Genomic DNA, 13,458 nt, shown 5'->3' on the forward strand with positions numbered 1-13,458 from the left:
AATCCCATGCATGTACAATGAAGTGTGTGTTTCTTCATCTGCGTGTCTTCTGCATAGTACACGGTGACCATTCCTGGTGCATCAAAGGACCATTACCCCACTTAGAAAACACACATTTAAAAGCAAGTGTTCTTAAGCAGAAACAAAAGAATCTGAGGGGTCTTCATGCTGGTACTGCTGGCCTAATATTTTCTCCTCCCAGAGGTATTTTGATTGAGATTCACAAATTAAATTCAGAAACGGAGGAATAAGGTAGCCTTTGGTTTCCAGGTTGGTGTGACATTTACTGACCACCTGCTATGACAAACCATGCTGTAGAGGAGAACTATTCAGATTTCACCCTGGATAGCTTGTGTCATAGGGGACAGGTACATGTGTGGTAAGTGAGAATTATATTGGGCCTGTCCCTCAGCTCATTGAAGACCTGAAGTATACTCACGGTACTACTTTGTCATTGGAGGTCATGCCAGGTGGAATAAAAGTAATAACATGAACTGAAAGCTATTTTTCCTTAGTGATTTATGCACTGGCACAAAGCCTGTGAAAGAGTTCTGAAGATGAGATGATATCTGACTTTTGTTCCTTGTAAATAGTTCCTACAAATCAGCCCCAGAGTCTTTGGGCACAAGATACTTCATGCTTTTCTTTTTCACTCATTCCGTAAACCTGGTTCTGCACATCACATCCAGGGCTGACATTAGCCTCCAGATTGGTCTTTGGACAGGAACCTCTCTATCCTTCTGATTGAGCCAACATCTAGAAGATGGGTGGGGTAGTACTTTCCCGGGCCGGAAACTGCAGGAATGGCCCTGGTCTTGGAGACATCTTGAGGGCAGAGAGATGTTTACTGATCACAGTTCCCTGTCCACTCCTAGACCAGGTGCCTCCCAGGCCTCAGGCCAATGCTGCTGTGGAGCTGTCTCAGCTGAGTCTCCTTATACAATGTGAATCACTCTGGGGTTGTGGTGAGGCCAGAGTGAGTTACAACAGGTAAGTCCTCACATGGGGGCTGAGCACAGGGCAGGCACTGCCTCCATGTCAGCTGCAAGCTATTAATTTGTAACATTGAGGAAGTTGTTCTGATCCTCGGTAGAGGACTGCTCAGACCACTAGAGACAGCTGGAACTTGCTGCTACTTCACATTTTCTACGAATCTAGAGATATTCTTGTAACATTAGGAGGAAAAACATGACCGATTAAAAGAAGCCCTACATTTTGATCCATTCTTACTTGATATTTGCCTTACCTTTTCTTGAAGAGTTTTATTGAGGAATCGTTTACACATTGCTTTTGAACATACTCTACCTGCTGGTGGCCTGTTAATCTTCTCAGATTGTAGCTCCTACCTGTGCTTCTTACTTCGAGATTTAGTAAAACACAGATGGCAAACCATTAAAGAGTAATTACTCGATGCCAGGCCTTGTGACCACCAATTTTACTCTTCACAACAACCCATTGGGCAGAGTAATGAAGATTTTATTGGCCAAACTGAGGGCACTATAGACAGTAGAAGTGGTCACAGAATGGATGGAATGCCAGGACAGTAACACAAACCAGGTGTCTCCTGTGCAAAGGGAGATGTGTGGTTTCTGACCTTTGAGGCAGGTGTATCATTTCCCACCAGTTGTACAAGGTAGGATGGAAGGGCCAAGTAACATGAGCAATAGCACACACCTAGTGGGTGGCAGAGCCGCCTAAGAAGCCAGGTGTTCTGGCCTTGGAGAGAGCTCTCAACACTATTGACCGCCTTAGTCTGACCTCTGTAAGCCTTCACTTTATGAGTCAGGTGGACTCTTGTGACCTTGAATTGCATAACTGCCCTTGTGGACCTCAGGTATATCTCTGTGCAGGTCCCACAATCTTCTGCTGAGACCACTGGTGCACCTGAAGTCTTCTCTTCCACTGTCCTTGCCTGAGTCCCTTAAGGTTAAAACTCCTCATGTTTTCTCGAGGCCACATCAGAAACTGCCTATGTCCTGTGTTGTGTTGTGGCCTTGAATCTCTGGGGATCTCTCTTCCACGACCCCATGGTTTTGTGTGTGTACCTTTCTCCTCGTGAGTGGGGCCTGACATTATGGCTCTCCTCTCTCTGTGAAGCTCCTAGAGGGCATGACCTGTGCTCTTCTGCATTTTGTGTGGCAAAGGTCACAGAGTTGGCATCTAAGTAGTTGTTGTATAACTGGTTTTCAGGACATATTTTGAGATTCTACAAAGAATTTTCTGATTACATAACATGTGTTATTTTGCAGTGTTCTTAGAAAGAGAAGCTCATTTAAAATAGAAACTTGAATAAAGGCAAGACTCCCACCCAACCCTAATCCTGGGCATGAGCCTGACGTCCTGGTGCTACTACCACGTTCTTTGTGTTTCTGGAGAGAGCTTGGACTCAGCCACCACAGGCAGGGCCAGGTGAGGAGAGAAGAGGCTGGAGCCCTGGCATCCAGGGACTGGGCCACCTCAACCCTTCTGTTCCCCAGAAGAGAACATTCACTTCATCCAACTTAACCCGGATCCAGCTGATGACTAGGGACAAGGAGCCGGATTTGGAAGCTGATTCTGGATCTGGTGTCTCTTGTAGCTATTTTCCTTGGCTCAGTCACCAAAACCCTGAACTTTACACAACTCGACGTTTCTACAAATTGCATGGTTAAATATTGAATCGGCACACACTCATGACATTCTCAGATTCATTAGATTTCTACACCAAGTCTTCTCTGTTCAGTTACTCATTTTCCCTCTGCTCATGCTCACAATTTCTTGCTAACTGTGGGCCTCCAGAGTGTGCCCTTGTGGCTGGTAGGGGCATTAACATGGAGAATATGGGAGATCTAACAATGCGTTTCCACTCTACTAGAACTGCAGTTCTCTCCTGGAGTGGATCTTCTTCCTCGTTGCACTCACCCCTGTGGACATTTGTCCATGTCCAGAGGTATTTTGGTGTCCTGACAGGGGGGATGGTGTGCTATTTGCATCAAAAGGGTGAGACCAAATGTGCCGCTAAACAAGCTGGGATGCTCAGGGATTCCACTGAACGAGAGTCTCACCTCCAATGGCAAAGAAGCCATGGTGGAGACTCCCAGAGAAGGAGAAATCTCTGTTGACTTTGTGGTGAAAGATGAGGATTGCGAGGGGGCCTCAGTGGACACTCAGTGGGCAGTGAGTGGAGCCCCAGTGCTGACTGATGCCACAGCCCAGTCAATACCTATGTTCAATACCATACCTATGCGAAAATTAATTGCTGTTTTAAGCTCCCCAACTTGGAGTAGTTTGTTACAGAAGCTATGGGAAACTAATACTTGAAAACATCTGTTTCCCTGAGCTCCCTTCACATCAGCTCAATCTGTTTCAATTTCCTCCTAGCACTTACCTCTTGTCCTCTGACTTGTTCCACACTATTCTTGACTCCTTCCCACGCACCTCCCTGGACTGCAAATTCCATCAGAGTCGTCCCTGGGTCTGTCTCACCCACTGCTGCATTTCCTGTGCCTGACCCCATACCTGCCACACAACACAGACCGATACATGAGTTATTTAGCAATTTAAATGTTGTTCTTTCCTTCCACATTGCTTATCATTATTGTACTCCAGGCAAGCATAAAAAGAAAAGGAAGAACAAAAGTCTTCTTCCCTGATGTCCTTTTACCAAATACAGCAAATGTGGTGCAGCATAGATTCCTGGTTGACCTGAGATGATGTGCAGCCTCGTAACCTCTTTTTTGCCAAATTTTATCTCCACAAATTTCAATCCTGTCCTTCCCTGCCACTTCCATCTTAAACTTCCTGTCACATATCAACATTTTTATTTAAAAGGTAATGATACAGGAGCATTGTTCCCAAAATGAAATAATGAGAAAGAACTTCCAATGAGAAGCACTAGACACCTCTCCAATCTGGTCCACCTCTGCTGCACCTGCCTCACCTGCCGCTTCTTTCATGAAGTCTCCTGGGGTTGAGCGTAGGAAAATTTTATACTCTTCTCTGTGGATTCATTATAAACGCCCATGTTCTGTCCTGTGCTGACAGGATTGCATGCCTCATCGGTCTTCATTTAGGCCTTTTTGTAGAGCATAATTCCCGCTGCCTTCTGAGAAGATCATTGGATATAAAACTATTGAAGCTTTGCAATTCTGAAACATATTTTTCTTCATGCTTAATGGCTAGCTGACTGTATAAGAATTCTACTTGTATTCAATTATAGGTCAGAGCCTCTGGATTTTCAGTATTACTTTGTGTTTTTCAGTCTTGTGTTGATTCAACTTTTATTGTCCACCGTTGCATGTGACTTGGAGTTTCCGATAGAGATAGACCTGTAAGAGACTGGGCTAGACGTGTCAAGGAGGGGCTGAGTCAGGGATGGGTTGCAGAAAACATGGTAGGTGGAAAGCGTAAATATGCTAGTGTGGCATGTGACAGATTTCCCTCCACTCAGGCTGAGACTCAGTGAGAAGGAGGCCCTGCCTGGAGTTGGCGCAGGCTGGCCATGGTGATTGACAGAGGGAGAAGCCCACCAACTCCTTTCCAGAACATGGTGGCAGGGGCTGGTGATGACCTGCCAGTCTGGCTTGGGAAAAGACTGGGATTGGCCTGGGAAGCAGAACCTTCCAGGAGCGCACAAAACATTTTGCCTGAAGATGGAAAACAGAGGGTAGGGAGAAACATGCTGGTTTTCTCCCCCTTGCTCCCTGCGTTGGGAGTCCAGAGGGCCTGCCGGCCAGTGGGCACTGCAAGCCACATGGCCAGGGGACAGGACCTGCCTCCCTGTCCCCTCAGAAGGAAGGGGCAGCTGAGCCGGTGATGGGTGCTGCCCTGTCCTACTCTTCTGGTTGCACTGATGGACCTGAGAGCTGACAGCCAGAGGGATGGGGCACAGGTGCTGCTGGGCCGCAGGGCAGCGAGTGGAAGAAGGGGCAGTGTGCTGCATGCAGGACGCTGATGACCGCCAGGCTCTAGGAGAAGACTGAGGCCCAACAGCGAAGGCGAAAGAAGCCACGTTGCCTGGAGGATTGTGCAGTGGCCACATGCAGTTTCCCAAAGGATGGTATTTTTACATGGGAGAAGGAACTCAGCGTGTACCTTGTCTCTGTCTGGCAGAGGGAAGTGGGGGTATTTCTGGGTGTTCCAGAGGGAATAGGCACTGAGGTGGATGCTTGTCATTCTTTCAATATTTCGCAGCTTTTGAATAAATGACCTCTTCACATTTTACCAAACCTCTGCCTCTGGATTTTTACCTAGAGGATGGCAGCGTGCAGCAGAACCCCTGATACTGTTCAGTGACATTTCTTCTTGAAAGAATCGCTTTTGTTTGGGGTGATGTTCCAGAAAGTCACAAAAATGTGTGGAAAGTGACCGAGCTACTCCATTTCAAAGTTTTCACTGTGGGGAAATTTTCTTAGTATATTTCTTTGGTGACTTTCTTCCCACCACAATCTGTCTCATTTCTGAATTTTTTAGTTTGATATGGTTTTCTTTTCTTCCATATTCCAGTCTTTTATATATAGGAATGTAGAAAAGTCAGCATTTGTGCTGCCTGTCACCTACCAGAAGCAATAACAGAGGCAGGGATTGAATGTTTATGGGCACTTTATTCATGATGGCGGATGAACTGAGAAGACAGTGAGTTTGTACCCTAACAGACCCTCTTCATTTCCATTTTCACCGACCTTTTCAATGAAGAGAGAAAAGTGTAAGTAAGGGGATTGGAATTCAGGGAAAATGTTAATTAGATAAAAGTTGCAGCATTCTTTCATCTGTGTTTGGTGGTGGTCTTTCCTCTGTGTCCCGGGCCATGGGCATCTCACCCAGGAGCACAAGGGCTCAGATACCATCTTCAGTGCTTGCAGTCCTCCTGTGGCACAAAGGTGGAACTGCTGATGGTCTCCTGGAGTCAGAGTGAGTCCTACCTTCAGTTCCTGGAACAATAGCTTTTTACATACATTGATTACTAAGCTTATTAGCTATCACCTGAAACTGAAATTTTCCAACATTTGAGTCCTCCATCATGTATACTGTTGTCACACTATTTTGCTTTATCTTCCATATCTATTGTGACACTTTCCTGCTGTCATGTTTTTAACTTTTCCACAACACTCTGTTTTACTGTAAATGTTTATTAACCATGAGAGAAGAACAGATGATTGTAATATGAACTTTCTGAAGATCCATAAGAGAAAGTTCTGTTCGGACCAGAGAACTTGGAATAGTGTTAAAGGAGTATATGTCAATTAAGATCTTGCTTGGCTCTCTCATCCTCACCTTGCCTTCATGGCTGAGCCTGGGAGACCAGAGCAAGAAGGCAGGCCAGGTATAGAGGCAAGCTGATGGCCCTCAACTACCATAACCCTGACCACTTCCTCTGCAAAGATGAAAAAGAACATAGAAACTCTACTGTTTGGCTTCCAGACTAGAAAACCAGACATTAAAAGATTGAAATCATGGTAATTTAAGCAATATCCAACACAATGACTGGCCCACATTTTTCAAAATTATCTCATAGGTGTCAGCTGACCTTTCAAATTTCAAGATCGACAAGAAGCAATGGAATGGTTACACTTGAATATGGACATAATGCTGAATAATATAAGGACTCAGCATCTGAAAATACAAAAAAGACCAACAGTGCAGTTAAAAATGTGGAACCATGATTCGGATCCTGGCCTGCAGGATCTTGGGTTGTGGCAGCAATAGACAAATACACATGGACTACAGAAATCCTGGGGAGAAAAACGGACGGCATGGCCACTTGAGGTGAGAGAAGGCAAGAGGGCTAGAGAGAGCCCAAGAGAGAGAGCTGACCCCTGCCTGGACAGGCTTTTATTGCTTTTCTAGGCGCCTTACATCAAGTATGGTCCTCATTTATTATGCATAGGTTGGTTTTGGGTGGTTATTTTTTACAGACAACAAAGGAGAGGATGTTGCTAAATACATCAAAGAAGGGTATTTGCAAATGTAAAGGGAGAAGTGGTTGAAACCGGTTATGCTCCATACTTGGGAGGTCTAGCTCAGATTTTAGGAAGTTAAAAGTACTCAGTAAACATTTGCTGCCTCCATTCAGGGTGAGGGAGTTTTAGCAAGAGCAAGTCTCATAGCAGTCTTGGTACAATGCAGGCCTGATTTCTTACGGGAGAACCTATCCGTGGGCGTGGGTCCTGCCTACCAACCTCCCTCTCCACTGGCTTTTCCGAGTGGGAGCTGGGCTATATTTCCCAGGCTTGTAACGGATCCCCATAGAACCACTCATCATTGTGGATGTAGATAATGCTGATTTTAAGGCTGGCATAACGACCCTGGCTGACCTTCAGATTCAAAGTCATCAGGATCACCTGGTAATGCTGAAGGCCACATGCTGGTTGATCCAGGAGCACCTGACACAGGCGCAGTTACGAAAGCAAACCAGACAACAGAAGGGTTGATTGCCAGTTGTTTACAGGAGCACAGCCTTCATTTGTCACAGGTGATGCAGTTCTTGATGAAGCTGCTCACATTCTGCAATTGCTGCACATGGAAGAGATCAGAGAGACGCAGACCAGAATTATTGCAGCCATTGTAGCTGTTCAGGCAACTGCTGCTGATCCAAAGAGAGACCAGAGCCGGGGGAAAGCAGGAAGGTGAACATTTTAGGATTCTAGCCTCTCACCCTCCCAGCACAAATGGGAACAACGTACGCCCTGGCAAGTGTTTAGAAATCCAACTTCACACTTTCAAGGAAAGTATCCCAGAAAATAGACTATGTTTTAGAGATTTACCATCCTTCCTTTTTCTTTAATAAAAAATATTGGGGAAGAACTTTCTTGTCTTCTCATCTCTCCCCATCTGAATGCCCTAATCTGTCAGAAAGGAAGGTTAGCGTCTGGGACAGTGAAGATTGAAGCAAAGGAGAGAGAAGAAGAAGTTAGTTTGGCCGCAGGTGAAGTGTGAGGGTCACACAGGCCTGAGCACACTCATTTCTGAGTGCAGACATGAGTCTCATGTCCTCTGGGGCCTCTCAGACCCAGAGGCTGTTTAGGGGACCTGGGCACAGTGGCGGAGGGCTGGGACTGGACTGTGATGACTGCCGTGCAGATGTGAAGGCCTAGATGTTGGAGGGATGCTCGGCTGTGGAAGGGGCAGACCTTAGTGGACTCTTAGGTGTCAGGAAGTAGATGAGCTGAAGTAGGGTCATAATGCCCCGCCCCACCCACCACCCTCTGCCAAATCCATTCCCTAAACTCAGAGCCTGTCTTTTACCCACCATGGCACAAGGGCTTTGCAGATGTGATGTGGGTGCAGGTTGTGAAATAGGGAGAAATTCTGAATTTATTGGTGGCCTCCAAATGCCTACCCATGTATCGTAAAGGAAAGAGGCAGAGAGAGATTTGCAAACACACACAAATGGAGATGGTAAGGTCCCCTCCTGGGGCAGAGACTGTAGTGATGTGGGCAGCAGACGAAGACTGCCATCAGCCTTCAAAGGTGAAAGCAGCCAGGAACAGATTTTCACCTCACCTGTCCAGGGCCAGCATGGCCTTCCTGACGCTGTGATTCGGTCAGAGCATTCCAGATGTGAGACTTTTGTTCTCCACACCTGGAGAAAATACCTTCCATGAAGCCACCAAGCGTGTGGTGATGAGTTCCAGCAGCCCCTGGAACCTGATCCCTGAGCCTAAGGTTCACCCAGTGCTCTGAGTCAGTTGCCTCACTGGAGGGAGGGCCCATCAGCCTGGGTGGGGCTCCCAGTCGAGGGGTAGGGTGGGCACAGACACTGCTCTTGGAATGTTCCTCCTGCAGGAAGTATGCACTGTGTGCATGGGGTTGCCCAGATTGCTGCAGAGTGCTTGTTTCTGGGGCTTTGGTGGGGATTTGAGGGAAGAAGAGTTGCCGAGGGTGGTGAGCTATGTGAGTGTGCAGAGAGCAAAGAGTTCCCTGAAGGCTGAGCCCAGAGATTCACTACAAAGTGAGAAGTGGACAGAAAACAAATTACCCTGCATCCTCCCAGATGGAAACCCATGGAGGGGTGAGGACCAGGCAGGCTGTTTGTGCTTCTGACGGGGATGGAACGGCAGTGGAGCTGTTAGTTGGGAACCGTGTGACTTCTCAGGGAGGCAGGGGTTCCCTCAGCAAAGTCCAGGGGTGGGACACTTTGGAGTGATTTTGACCCCTCACCCCCTCTTTCTCTCCCAGCCCTGTGACTGGGCAGCTGTGCAGGGATGGAGATGGGTCCTGAGCCAGCAGTCTCTCTGAGATCCCTCCCTCAGGCCACAATGGTCACTGGACACTGTGTCTCTAGAATGTACTATGGACACCCCCCAAGGGCCACTTCATGACGAGAACCACCCCAACTCCAGGGACAGACTGTTGGACAAAAACAAGGCAGGTAGAGAAGTGCAGGGCAAGTACTTTATTGAAGCAAGATGTTGAAACCTTCACATCTTCTGGAGGTGATCAGGTCACCCTTGAATGACAGAAGCACTCGTGTGTAAGATTCTTAAAGTCTAACTGTTACATATGAACTCTACGCGTTTCTGAAAGAGAGAGAGAGACAGGGGGCGGCAGTCATGCTGACCCTGGAGATGACACGTTCAGAGGGGATACCATTCACACCAACATGTGAGGACGTTACACCCACTAGAGGCACTGGAGCCACCAGGCTGGAGAGCTGAGGGGGCGGAGTATTCCATAGTCCTGGTGGAGCCATGACAAACTGCACAGGACAGGGAAGAACATGTGCATAGAGAGACAGATAAACCCCGAGTGACCCAGGCGTGGAACTTTGGTTTCTAACAGAGCCAGTAGAAGGTCAAGGGTTAGGCTGAGCAGCCTAGGATTTCCTCTCTCAGAGTCCCAGGTCTGAGGGATCTACATTTTCATGCCAAGAGGGTGCAGGGTGAGAGAACAGGACAGGAGCGGGAGATGGGGGAGGGGATGTGGGACATTCTGCCTGCAGGAGATGTCCTGTCTCCTGTGTGGAGATCAACCTCACAGCACGTGGACTTCCCCACACTCAGCATCCAGCCTGTGTGGAGGTTTGTGCCAAACCCAACCTCATTCCAGGGGTGGACCAGCTGGGAAATGGTTGTAAATATCTGATTTCTTCCCCAACACATAACAGAAGTGTCTCAGATCCACCTGAGTCTGCTTAGGATGTAACAGGGAGGGTCTGGGCCCACTGGCTGTGATAGGTGAGGGCTGGCAAAGTAGGGCAGAGGGACAGGGAGGGACTTTCTCTGTGAGAGCTGGTGGAGCCCCAGCCAGTCATCCCTCCATCCTGACAGAGAGCTTGGGCCAATGCCCACCATTACCCCATTTCCCACACTGTGCCTGCCCTCCAACACTCCCCACTCTCCATGAGACTCCCCAAGGACTGTGCCACTTGGTGATTAATCTGGCCCTCTAACCTCTGAAACCTCCCATGCAGGCAAGCAGCAGTCTCTGCCCTTCAGCATCACCACCTGGGCCCTGGTTGTCCTCCCCAGGACACTGTAGGTACACATGCCCTAAGAGGTGGTGACCTGAGAAGGAGGAACATGCCAGATGTACTGTGCCACCTTAGTCTAGCTCAGTAGGTGTCATGTCATCATTCACCCTGTAGCCACAGGCTACTCTCACAGGTGAGAAGAAGGGCAGGTGCTTCCCCACCCAGTGCCCACAGTGTAGCACCCTGACCTCCCTCCTGGCCAAGCAGCTGAGCAGAAGCCCCTACAGAAAAGGAGAAACAATTTACCACAATCTCGAAAGCCTTCTCTCTGTACTCTCTGGGGATTTGGTCTATGCATGCCTTCACTTTCATTTTGGCGTCAACTGCTACTCTAGGTGGAAGAAATCTCTGAAGATTTAAGTTGTAGAGAGCTGCAGGTTCCAAAAACAAGCTTTTACCTTCAGACATCAAGGCTGGACAGACTTTTGCATTTGCTGGAGGAAAAGAAGAAGAAATACGATTGATGAAAGGAAGTCAATTTTCCCCCATAACACCCTGACCTTAGACAGGAAAGCCAGGGGGTTCTATGGTCCCATCCCATAATTGTCCCAGTGACAATGGAAAATCCTAGAAGTCGTAACTTGCTCAAATCACAGAGCCGCAACAGGGCTGGTTCTGGAAAAAAAAACATTCACCGACCCCAGTTCAGCTGTTCTCTTGTGTAATGTATACGCACGCTTTTCCAAGACTCTCCTGCTTCCCTGGATTTCAGAAATTAAGGTTTGGTCTGTCGTTACAGTGACATGTTCTTTTGTCTTGGATGTCTGGGGAGAGGAGCTCTTAGTGATTAGTCTTTCCAGTGCAGTGGGTGAGGAGGATCTCACAGAAATCAAGAGGATGCACCAGGTCTGGAGAGGAGCTGGGACTATGATGGAATGTTGGAAGATGCTCTTTTGAGAGTAAATTAAACAGTGGAATTATGTCATTGGGTGAAGACAGCTAAATAGATTAGAAAGGAATCTGAGGCTCACACAGGAACCACAACTAGTTCTTCTGGTCGGCACTGAATAGAGAATTCCTTTGAGATGGTGGCAGGTGGCAACTGGAGCCTGCTTTTGGCTCCAAAGGGATTGTGATGAGACCTGAAGTCCCCACTCTTCCTGGTCTGGATTCTCCATCCCCACCACCCACTCTGCTTCCACATCTTTACAACCACCTGCATCAGGGAATGTGCCCTGCTAGGCTCTCATGTGACGTGATCAGAGAACAACTATGCAGAGACGGGGAGAGTTTATATCAGAGGCAACATGGGGAAGGGGAGGAGTTCAGAAAGTCAGAGGAAAGAGAAAGAGACAAAAGCACTTGGGTCAGAGTCGAGGGCATGACGACACCACAAAGTATGGCTGCATGAGTGGCTGGAAAACACCAAGAACCCCCAGCCAGTGTGGCCCTAAGATTGCACTGGTTCTTCTGTTCCTGGTCACACTCACAGAAAAGGAGCAGGGTGTGTAGGTGTGTTGAGTGCTGCTGCTCCTGACTGACTCCTGGGGAGGCCATACCATGCTGGCATGTCTTGAACCAAGAACTCTCCTAAAACCCTCCCAGTTGGAACATTCTATGAGTCTGAGAGACAGAGTTGGGGAGCCATGGACTAAACTGGCACCAAAGACTCTGGGAAGGAGATCAGCTGATGAGACCCAGAGCAGGCCTCTGACGCCCTTGGTCTCACTCTGTGGTCAGAGATGCTCCTGCTGGTGACTGTGGGAATCGAGGATGAGAGGAGACTTGGGAAGCTGAGCATCTTGTTCAAGTCACAGAGCTACTGAGTGGCAGAACCTTGATGCGCAACCAAATCTTATCCAGTCCTGCTGCCTGTAAACATAGACTTGAGACGGGGAGTGAGGCTTCAGATGGGAAGCTCCTCAAAGTAGCCTGAAAGGTTTTTTCTAAAGTTCCAGAGTGTTGGGAATTGGTACAGGAGCCCTTGGTGTTTGGCGGGGGGAGGGGGGGCGCTATTCCTCAAGTAGCAAGACTGGTTTGGATTCTGATCCGTTCACCCACCCTCCCCAAATAAGTTACCTACTTTGGAGAAGGTTACTTATCTGGGCTGGTGGTAGTCTTATTAGGAGTGATACTCACCCTCATAGCAGCAAAGGGCCAGAGTGACCAGCAAGACAGTAAGGGACAGTCTCATGGTCAATGTTGCTCTGAGGTCAGCTTTGGCAAACAATGAGCAGTTAGAAGCTGGACTCAGCAGCCTGGGGAGCCCAGGGCTATTTGTACCCAGTGAGTCTCACAGGTCCTGCCCACTCGGACGTGGCAGGTCACAAGGCTAGGCTTCCAGTTCTCCCTTCCACAGTGAGGCCTGATACTAACCGCCATGGCCAAAACCCTGGTGACTTGGCCAACAATAGGCATTGCTGGCACACTCACATCTCCTTTGGTGCCTAAACAGAAGCTAAAGTTTTACAAAACTACGATCACTTGATTAGCAGGTGCCCACTAGGACTCAGCTCCTTAACTGGAGTTTCAGAAATGTACAATCAGTTGACTGATGGGAGCCCCCTTAGAATATAGCTCCCTAAGTGCAGACAGTGACCAGTTTTGCTCATCTGTCTAAGCCTAGCATCTGGCACAGAGAAGAGGATCGGCACATAGTCCTGGAATGTTTGCTTCGGGTGCATCTCAGTGCAGAAGGAAGCCTGCGGGGACAGGGTCACCCTGGGCCGTTGAGGGAGAAAGGTCAGTGTGGGAACACTTGTGAAGATACCAGTGGTGTTTGGGTCTCGAGAGAACGCTGTGCCAAGAGGAAGACTTCCTGGCCATCTCCCTCCCTCCAACACTCATCTAATGGTTGAATCTCGGTGTAGCGAGGGTTCCACCAAATCAAGCAGGAAACTTACCTGACTGACAGTTCCATTGTCAGTTAGGAGGGTGGCACCTGCTGGATCCTCAGGGTCCCAGCATCAGCAGTGAGCACAGGGCCCGTCCTCCTCCTGTCCCCAGACATTCATAGGCACCCTGTGGAAGACCGCGAGCACGGACCGTTCGGAAGCAAGGCGTTAGGA

The 13,458-nt window shown here is 48.3% G+C and overlaps 1 long non-coding RNA gene and 1 pseudogene across 1 annotated transcript; one reads left to right on the plus strand and one right to left on the minus strand.

The window, feature by feature from the left end:
- Positions 1 to 7,214: 7,214 nt before the first annotated feature.
- Positions 7,215 to 7,608, plus strand: LOC112317369 (RNA transcription, translation and transport factor protein pseudogene; annotated as a pseudogene).
- A 3,185-nt stretch (positions 7,609 to 10,793) lies between these two features.
- On the minus strand, positions 10,794 to 13,254 carry LOC112317034 (uncharacterized). Its single transcript, XR_011651187.1, has 3 exons — positions 12,530 to 13,254; positions 12,120 to 12,262; positions 10,794 to 10,884 (listed from the first exon to the last, which is right to left on the minus strand). It is a non-coding gene; the product is annotated as an uncharacterized lncRNA (long non-coding RNA).
- Between the last annotated feature and the right edge of the window lie 204 nt (positions 13,255 to 13,458).

Source organism: Desmodus rotundus, chromosome 5, assembly GCF_022682495.2.
Source record: "Desmodus rotundus isolate HL8 chromosome 5, HLdesRot8A.1, whole genome shotgun sequence".
Classification (NCBI taxonomy): Eukaryota; Metazoa; Chordata; class Mammalia; order Chiroptera; family Phyllostomidae; genus Desmodus; species Desmodus rotundus.